We start from the raw sequence: 11003 nt of genomic DNA on the forward strand, positions 1-11003 counted from the left end.
CCAGCTGAGCACCGAAGAGGGGGTGTCTAAAGTAATGAAAGGGGGTGATCAGAGCCATAGAGAGAGAGAGTTGCGACACTCCCATAGACCTCCGTTGTAAATAATGGCGGCGCTTTTAACCGCCTACTTCCGGGATATGAAGATCGGAATAGTTCCAAACACTGTCATTTGGGCGTTGGACACCATTCACTTACATTGCTGCGCGTCGAGTTGTTCCAGAGTTAAGTTGCCGAAATATCGACCTCTTTTGAATTGTCAACTGTCTATATTGTATCAGAGGCCCTTTGCGATGCTTATACTGGTCTTCATTTGTACATGCACAGCGTAATTATTTATATTTTATGTTGGTTGTTTCAACCAATTTTCAAGCACTGCCTGCTAGCTAACGTTAGTTAGCTAGCGCGACTTCGTCAGCTAAGAGTTCGGTAATGAATCGCTACCACCTTTATAGCAACTTTTATTTAATTTATTTTTTTGGGATATACTAACTTTTCATTATGTTATTATTGTCTTGAGTGAAGCGGCTTGTGAGAACAATGCTGGACCTTTAGCATTGTTATGGCCATCACCAGTCCTGTCTGTTTCATGGATCACCTGCCCCTGGTTTTTGTTTTTCTTGTTCACACACACACAAGCACACATTTTTGTTGTCTGTCATTGTTTAATAAAAAATATTTTATTTGAAAACCTTCATTTGTATCAGCCATGCTTAAATTCGTTTTTAATCTGTTATAGTTTTGATAATGTGTATGGCCTTAATCTTAAAATAATATTCTTAGTCTTAACATGATCATGTTTCACGTTGTGGTCCTGGGGGTGGCCACTTTCATCAGAAGAAGTGAGCTAGCTTCTAAGCGAATTCTGAACGGACCGCCACGGCAGACCTCTTTGCGTGATCATGAAGGTAGGCTAATGGCTGAATACAAATTTATAAGCAAAATCACGGGAATCAATCGCCTAATACAGCCCAGTTGTGCTAAAATAAATATCATGAGACGTCCATCATCAGATGAATGATATGGAAAAGTTAAGTTAGAGCCGCTAAAGCCAGTGCTACTACCCATGCGAACATGAACACTAAGCTTTTCCCTCCAAAAATATAGCCTAAAACTTATCTCCAAATGCAAAACTGACATTAACAAAATGCAATAATGCAATAACAGCTGAAAAAGTACTTGGGTGTGTGTTTTATTTTATATTTACCGTTCAATAATGCAATCGCTGCTGTCTGTCCCATAGAAGAACATGACAGCCAGCGTACGTTTTGGAACTATTGGGGCTTACATGAACCACGTGACAGCCATAGCGGCGACATCAAAGAGTGTCGCAACTCTCTCTCTCTATGGCTCTGGGGGTGATGACGTAACACAAAGTATCCCCAGCTAGAAAAAAAGATGTGGCCCATTCAGATATTTGTCAACAACTGTAAACCGTAAACAAACCTGTCGCTACTACAACTATGAAAAAAGCTAGTAAATATATATATAAAATACATATGACAGGGCATTAAATAATATTAGGCTACATAAAACAAAAAGGAAAATTGCCTATAGGCCAACATATTCAAAAACTTGACCCATCATTATCCATGAAATAAACACATTTTAGATCACCAGATATAAATACTTCATAATTTGAGTGGTTTTACCATGATTACCATGGTACCACCACCACCAAAAGCAATTAACTGTCTGCTTTACTTTATAAAACACCTCTTCACTAACGTACACTCATTGCGACCCGTTTAACAGATGCATCATTTGATGGTAAGTGAGAACAGCCTGAACTGCAACTGATGATATACAATAACAATACAGTGAAATAATCAACGTTGACAAATTATCTAGCTCTCTAAAAATGAAAAAAAGATTGAATTACACCTTTAGCCTACTCAGTAGAGCTGCATTCTTCGTGGCGCGGGGAGTTCGTGTGTCAAATGTGCCAATCAAAATGTGACCTTCTGAAGCAGACTGTCCTTAACTAAAATGTTGCTAGAAGAGCCTAATGATAGAAAGCTTATGCCCTTGGCAATTTTCTTGGCAAAATAGTCTATTCTATTTCATCATTAAAATCCAGTTTCTCATTAACTCAGATTTTTGTCTATAGCCTACATTTAACAGGATAATTTTAACAGTGAATGTAAACATTTTATCAAATCAGACCCCTTTCTATAAAACAGGCTGTCTGCAATATGCCACACTGGAGCAAACTGCATCCTCACAAGTCACTGTGTATGTGGTTGTGTATATCTGCTGCATGTTAAGCAGATGTGCATTCCTCTCATGGGTGACACACAGAAGGATTGCGAGAGAAAGAGAAAAAGAGAGGTTTGGGGGTGAGGGAGAAGACTGTGGCAACAGGAACGCTACTACTGCTCATCAAATCCCCATCTTTCTCTCATCCCTCCCCCTACATGCACATACTCATTAAATCCTCTTCTCAGTGTCTGTATGTATGACAGACAGGCTGTCTTTCTATTCTACTTTCTTACTCTCATCATGAGCTCCTCTCCCAAGCCTTTGCACAAATCCATCTATTATATTTCTGAGTCTGCCAGATCTCTGCTTCTTTCTTCTTTCTGCGTCTCCTAGTGCAGGGTACGATGAGCGACAAATTCTCTGCTCATATATATACACAACATGCAAATGCACTCTAGTTTGTCTCTAAAGTGTCACAGAACCTCTAAGGTGGGCAGAACAAACAGCTGTGTGAGTCTCTGAACCTCAGAAAATTCATTTACTATTTTGCGGATAGAATAACAAAATACGTTTATATATAATATTAGCTGTGAATTATTAATAGAATGTTAATAGCCCAATATTCTGCCTTATAGTGTCTGTTTTCAGTTTCTAAAAGAAAACATGGTGGTGAAAACATAGGAGAGCTTAATGAAACAATCCACAACAATACAATACTTAGTTATTTCACATGAATATTTAAAATAGCTAAGCTATAGATAAAAACACAATCAATTAATTCATATTATATAAATAATTGGGTTTCTGTGATTAATTATTCACACTTAACAGTAAAATTCATAAATAAATGTACATACTGAATGCCCAAATTATGTAGAATCAACTTAAAAGTTGTTTATTTTAAATATTTTTTTATTAATGGCATCTTTTTACTAAATACTATAAAGGTTATATAGTAAATTACAATGTCTTAGTTCAATTGTTTTGTTTTTTTCCTTTTCCTGTTTTTTATCAAATGGATAATTATAGCTAGAGCAAATAGTACTGAAGGGGTATTAATCAATATTTTTCCTTCTAAATATCAAATGAGTTAAATGACTTCCCTAGGCTTATGAGATTTTACTTAGTTATAGAAGTTACCAGTGTGATTAGCCTATCGAAAATGTTCTTTTCATGTATTCTCTAATGTCTGTATTAGATATCTGAGAGGTGACTGAGGGTCTGGCTCAAATGCTTGGAATGCAGAAACAGTGCTTGCTCATTTAGCCCGGCTTCCAGAAATGAAATATGGACTCGTTTTGTTTGAGAAAGGTCTTCAACGCATTAATATTTATATGTGTGTGTTCTTCTAGCTCACCATGACGACTATAGGTCACAAGGGTCATTGGAACCAACAGTTTAAGTGACCAGTTCTTCGTTAAAGTCTTTACTTTACTGTTACATGTAGATTAAAAGTGTCCTCTCCTTGAGAGAAAGAACGTATTATCTTGATGTTTTGAGAAGACTCTCCTGTTTATAGTTAGAGCCCGGCCAAATCCAACCTTGAAGAAGATGAGTGTCGGTGTGTGTGTGTGTATTGGTTACAGGTTAAGGAACAACTGGCATTATTGGAGATTAACTGACTTATTTTCTTCAACATGTTGCAACCCAGATCTACGACCTGGAAGGTCACGACGTGCCTAAAGCCAGGGTCCGAGTGTCAGCAGCATAATCGATGGAGATGTGCTTTAGTCTATCCGTCCATGTGTGGAAAATGTGTGTTTATCTATTTCTTCCAATGAGAATCATTCAAGCAAGGACGTAGCTTAGACCTTGGTGTACAGTGATCTTTGTAACTGTAAGCGGGGCGGACTACGAACTCCTTGTGAGTCTTGAAGCTGACTTCTGCTGATGAAACTGAAAACTATCTTCAGTAAAAAATGTATTTAATTCATTATAATTCTGACTCTTGTCTTAAATTGACTGCACTGAACACTCCGGGTCTTATGTAATCATATTTGGTCCTTGGGTCTTTACATGTAAATTTATAACCACAGATTTTCTTATTATATTTAGAAGTTAATTCACATTTATTGCATTATTTTGGTGTTGTGTGTTAGTCTGATAGTATTTTGTTAGTTTGCTGATGGTGTCTTTGTCACCAAAACACCATCCCCTATGGTAAAGATCTGCCAAGCACAGTTTTATCATAAACTTATCACACTATACCTATTGTTTTGGACCATTATCTAAAACTCATAATCCCGGTGGCCATTTATGCTGGTGTTCTTGGCAAGACAGTGCTCAAGGACACCATGACTGTCATTGTAAGTAAATCAGTTTTCCTTATCATGAATCGTGAATCTTACTTCCATGCTAGTGAAGCAGGAGTAGAGGACAAGGGAGCAATTGGAGAGAAGCCAAGTTTCTGCAGGGAGAAACTTTAGTACACTTTCAGAGGACAGTGCTCATTTATTACAGGGCGGGATGGTTTTTAATCTTGTACTCTAAAATCACCTTTTCCTTTATTTTCCATAATTGTGTTCAGCCTTGGGATATCCTCTCAACAAGCTTCCACTGGCCTCTGTTTAAATGTGAACTGTTAGATTTAAAAAGGTGCTCCTTCAATAAAAAGCAGTCCATCATCTTTATTATTTGATAACCAAATAGCAAGAGCCACACTTATAATATCTCATACCGTCTGGCAGATTTCCATTTACAGAGCCAAAAGTTACTGTCTGTCTGGTTTAGTCCTTCTGGCACCAGTGTGGCCTATTGCAGACAGTAAATATACAATTACAAATCCACTGCTGTGCTACAATGTGATTATCTACAAGCTGGAGGATGGAGTCATACACATAATATGGATCAAGAGAGAGATATTAGAAAAGAGAAAAAAGCGAGATTTTTTTATAATAAAAAAAAAAACTGTCTCTTTGTGTATGTGTGAGCATGTGTATCTTAATTTATTTATGATCTTTTTGTTAAGTACACACAGACAGGAAGCAGGTCTAATATAATGCACCACACCAATGTTAGCAGACACAGATGCTGGGGAATACAAAATGATGCACAAGCAATCTGAGTGAAAGAGCTTGTTGTGCAGATCAGTCTTATATGATTATCAGACACAGAGAGCCATCACAGCTCTCTCCTCCAGTCTGTATAGCACCAGATGAATGAAAACGCGTGTCAATAGATCATAGTGGCTTGGTTAAATGACTGGGAAATGTGGATACAGTTAAAGTCTTGAGTGCTAAACAAGCAGCAGACAACTTTTATCATATATAGTGCCTTAAACAAGGGATATGTAAAGTAAACTCATTTCTCCAGTGTATGCAGTGTGTATTTCATATATGTATTGGCACCATGCTCTTCCTTATTAGTTTCTTTCAATTCCTTATTTATGTCTTTTCTTTTCTTTGCCTTTACCTCTACTTTTTATTCTCTAATGTCTAATATAAATTATTTCATATTTATTTTTAATAACTTTAAATTTGTATCATTTTCCTAACTTCAGATTCCTGCCTTATTTTTGGTTGCTTACAGTTTTGGCAATATAAATGTGCAATTATGTCATGACAATAAAGCACAATAAAGCACTGAGTCAGAGCGAGAGGTAACATTTCAAAAATTGTGGGGGAGGAACTTGAAGACAGGACAGCTGAAGACAAACGACATTTCATGATCCTGTTGGACTGAGAAATCTTCATGAATGTTTGAGAAGATGGGCTGAGAGCTGCATTGTTAATGATAAAGAACATAACTTTATAGAGCCACACTCTCTTTTTACTTCTCTTGCTTTTTTTTTTTTTTCATTTTCAGCACTTTATTACGGCCATCTGTTTCTTTTTATTATTATTCATTCACCAACATAACCACAAAATAATACATTTTAGGAAATTAACATGATAAAAACTACATACAACATATCATCTTTTGTGATCTGTGCTCAAGACTAATCACAGAAAAAGACGTGGGCATGTTCATGTCGCCCATGTGAGTGAATCATGGAAAGTTTCTGAATTATTGAATTATGTTTGTTCTCCAAGCATGTGGTGTTACATTCTGTCATGATTTACTCATCCTCATGTCATTCTATACTCATATGGTGATATTTAGTCCATGGAGCACAAAAGAAGAATGTTTGTTTACATGGAGGTAGAATATAAAGCACTGTTAAAGTTTTGAGTAATGTAGAATTCAACTCTTGGTTGCATCATAGTAGTTGTGTATTCATTATAATTCCTAAAATCTGAATCATTGCCCTTCATGTAACTATCTTAGCCACATGTAATGTAACTATTAGACAGCATAATTTGATTCAGCCACATGGTCTAGAATGCTTTCGTAGAGCAGGATATTCATTTCATACCCTCTCTCTAAGTGGATATCAAATTACAAGCTATGTCTTAGATCTGATCCAAAAGTCAATTAACATTAATAATGAATGCATGGGTTTATTTCAGTTTGTTTCATCTGACAAACACATCCCCAAGTCACCCCTTTTTGGCCATCACTCCTTCTTGATGTTGTCAGAAAGTCTTTGTTATTGAGCTTGATGACATTAATAAATGCATGGGTATATCTAGATGACATTAATAAATGCATGGGTATATCCAGCCAAACTATTTCTATTTGTGGACATTCAGAATTGACATAGAGTACTTTTTTTTTTCAAAGAAAAAATACCGTTAGCCTCTGATTTAAAGTCCCCCTGTGGTGAAAATCAAGCTTTTAAAGGGTAACTAAACCCTAAACCAACTTTTTTTAGTTAATGATCTGTAAGAATGGGGCTTTATTAGTGCTGTTCATTGATTCGAGTAACTTTTTTGACATTTGGGTATAAAGTGTTTTAATTCTACAGAACAATATATGGTGTAAAAACGTCTGAGTGCTGCCCTCTTCAGGTTGAACGGTGGCTACTGCAGTTGAATTTTCCTATTGGATGTTTGTGGTGGTACGTGACGTAAGCAGGTTCCAGCTCACCACGCCCTTAGTGTGTTGCACGAGCTACCACGCCCTTGGCAGTATAAAAACCATCTTGTTTCGTCAAAACCATTGTAGCGTGTCAGGAGTACGAATTGCGAGCATTGAAAACGATCAGGATAGAGTATTTTAACATCTATTTAGCATAGCATTTATATAGTTTTTTAGATTATTTTGTGTGGCCTAGGTAGTTAATTAGCATAGTTGTTAGTGTAGTATAGAAGCATAGTTAGTTAGTAGCATAGTATTGCATCAGTTAGGATAGTTTCAAATTAGCGTAGATTTATCTGTATTTAGATATCTATCTAATGTATCTATGTGGTATTTTTAATATGCTTTAAGACAAACCATGTGCAAACCATGTGCAAATTCATAAGTCAACACCATTGCTATTTTCTCTTTAAAACTGCAGTGAATCAAAGACAGTCTCAGAAAAGCAGTTTGAAATCGCTGGTGTTTCTGACGTCACAAACTACCTTGTAACCAATCACGTCAACGAGTGGATCTCTGAGCTGGTGTGAGTGAGTGGAGGCGGGGACAATTTGCATATTCGTAGAACCGCGTAGGCTATACTAAATTAGGCAAGGGTGTGTAGAGTAACAGTCAAGCTATTTTAAGGTATGGGGACATTTTTCAAGGAAAAAAACTTTAAATATGTCATTTTGGTGATCAATTTTGAGTATTAAGGGATACAATTATTGACTACAGGGGGACTTTAAGTAAATAAGAGATATAGAGTTTGTACACGTGTTTCTCAACCTAATGGATGAAGTGTTCATAATGATTATCATTTTCTATCAGATTCCTCTGGGAATATTTATTGAGACACACCAAAGCAGCAGAATCTCTGAAGATATGACTCCTGAATATAGTCCTCGCCATTTGTATTTATAGCCTACTCGTCCTTTAGTGTTCACAATTGTTTTCTTAGATTGCCCTCTTGTGGTCAATATATTTTACTGCAATGATAAATCAAGAAAGTACTCGTAGCGTATAAAAAAGGATATTTATAAGGTTGTAAGTCGTACTCTGCTGTATATTTTTATTGTATTATATTTGCTGTATGATTGAACAGCAAATATACTTGTTTGTTTGTGTTAAAAGGGTTAGAAGTGAACAATGCCTAGGGCCTATCTTCAAAAAAGGGAAAGGAAAAACTGTATACATTACTCTATAATACAAAGGTAATCTTTTGTGGATATTTAGCTTTCATGAACTCGAACAGAAAGCGGCAGGAGGCAAAAAGATGGTGATTAATCTGATGTTTGTGTGCTATGTGTAACTAACTAACTAACTAACCACTAGATGGCAGTAATATGCCAATGGTCTTTCGTGTGCTTGTTGAGAAACAAAGAAAGACGAGAGAAGATTTTTTAATTTTATGAAAAATTTCAATTTTGAAGTTTATTGATCGTGAAAGGCTATAATCAGTTTAATGGTCACTGAAAGGATTTGCTCAGTCCTAAATACATAACGTTTTTAGATTAATCCTCATAAAAGGCCTGATAACAGTACTGACGTCCTACTAAGCGGCATCTACAGTATATATTTTGTGCAATGTAATGAAAATAGGTTATAGGAACATGAATAATAGAATAACATCAATTTATTTTGATGGCTCATTTTTAAGTCATTTAGTCATAAATAATAGAAACAGTAATTCAATATTATTATAAACAACTTTACAGTTTATCTCCATCTGACAGAGATCAAATCGCCCCATTACATTTTTATAAGCGGCTGATACACTAAATTTCTCTAATAGAGTTTGAAACGTTTGAAAAAATATCGAAGTTACATTGGGTATGAGCTAAAGTTTTCAGCCTATGAAAGACTGCCATCTAGTGGTGTTTCAGCAGAATGCACCGTTTAGCCATGTTGACTAGTTACAACCTAAATCATGGCTGACCCATTTAGGTCACCGTCTTTCACCCATATTCTGAATAACTCTGTGGACAATCATTAAATATACAAAGTGAGCCCTAAACAGACACTTCAAAAATGAAGTGATAATGAATAATGAACAAGATAATGAAATATGATGAGCTATACATATAGGTAAATTTACCTATATGTAGGCTATAGCTCATCATATTTCATTATCTTGTTACTGATATAGAGAAATATTGTTGAGCCAATCAAGTTTTATCCAGACCAGACTTCCTTCGATTTGGCTTGCATTCTCACAACACTGGCTGTCAGCTGTCCTCCATCAATGCCCTACATGACACAAAAAGGGATGAAGTATGAAGACAATATTACTGCCAAAACCTTCCACCCAGGAAATCTTCCTTATGAAAGATGCTTCAGATCACAAACAAACTTCAGTCAGCAAAAAGCAGCTTCTCTTACGTCTGCTTAAAGTTGGCATGAAACATGTTGCGATAATCTTTTCTTCCCTATTGTGATGTATATCTGGTGAAATGGATTCTCGGGCAATCCCCCCCCCCCCCCCCCCCCCCCATCTCTTCTCTTTTTCGTCCATCAGGAATTGATTGGATCATTGTGGTTTGCTATTTCTGTAATCTCGTGTGAGTGGCAGGTTCTCCCGCCCTCACGCTAGTAAAGTTGCTGCAAGAGCAAGGGGAAGTTATGTTGATTAAAGATTATTAAGGTAGGCTACATTAATAATAAAAAAATGTCCACAAATAAATAATTTATAATAAATATAGCAAAATTATATAATTGTCCATTTTGATTTCATTGTGACACTAAACAGCCTCTGGAGTGATAATATCATCTGTACTGAATACTCCCCAAATCTCTCCATACATTCATGTTGTTATCTGATGCTTTCTTAACAAAGTGCAAAACTTAAAATATGCACATACAGCATAAGCAGGATTTAGCAGGTAGCTAATTGGCCTTCACGATATCTGTAATAAAATTCTGTAAGTCATTCACCAATTGTGAATACAGCCCTAAAACAGTCAAAATAATAGATCAGGGATCTTATTACAGAAACTTTTTCAGTTAGGATATCATTTAGAAAACTGAATTCGTCAAATCTTAACAGAGACGTAAGATAGGAAGTTTCTTTATTACAGTCCCAGGTCACTTCAGAAACACCCTGAAACATTCAGATCCAATAGCATGGTACGTTGTGGTCTGGCTATTCTTTTTTGTGCAAAGAGATGGGGTGTTATGTGTGGTAGAGAAGTCTAGCTATGACTAAATGCTTGACAAGGAGTAAATAAATTGAAATGGGACTTTTTGTGACATGTAGTGTGCATTCGGCCTGTAACTGATGGAGTAAGTGGCAAGAACCTATTCATGTTGTCCGCACCCTCTGAAAATGTGTGTAATCTCATTTTTGCATACAGTGCTGTTGTGACAAATAAAACTAAACACAGGCCACTCCAGTTTTGTGAAAACACAGTGAATGCCTCTGATATGGTGCCTTACAAAATGAGTGATCTTGGGTAAGGAATATATTACTAAAAAGAAAAGCATTGTTTTGAGATTACACTAACTAATTGGTTGTTGATTGAACACTTCACAAGTTGATCCTTTGAATTGCAGCTTTAGCATTTATAGCAGACGGTGCAAATGTTCATCAATCCATCTGTCCTATTAAAATAGCCTAACGGTTTACCAAATGCCTTTTTATTCAAATTTCTGACTAATCTAGGTGATTGTCACATGATACGTGGTGTTCATTGTCATTCTCAAAACGATAAAGTCTTCCGCGCAAAAAATAAATAAAAAAGTTTCCTTTGACCTTCATGTGATTTCTAACTAGCATGTTTGTCCACGTTCGCTAATTTTCTACGTTTTGACCAGATGACGTTCCTCGTCGTTCACGCACAAAAGTTAGCCGTCGGTGGTGTGAAAAGG

The sequence above is a fragment of the Leuciscus leuciscus genome, assembly GCF_965113295.1.
Source record: "Leuciscus leuciscus genome assembly, chromosome: 2".
In the NCBI taxonomy this organism is placed as follows: Eukaryota; Metazoa; Chordata; class Actinopteri; order Cypriniformes; family Leuciscidae; genus Leuciscus; species Leuciscus leuciscus.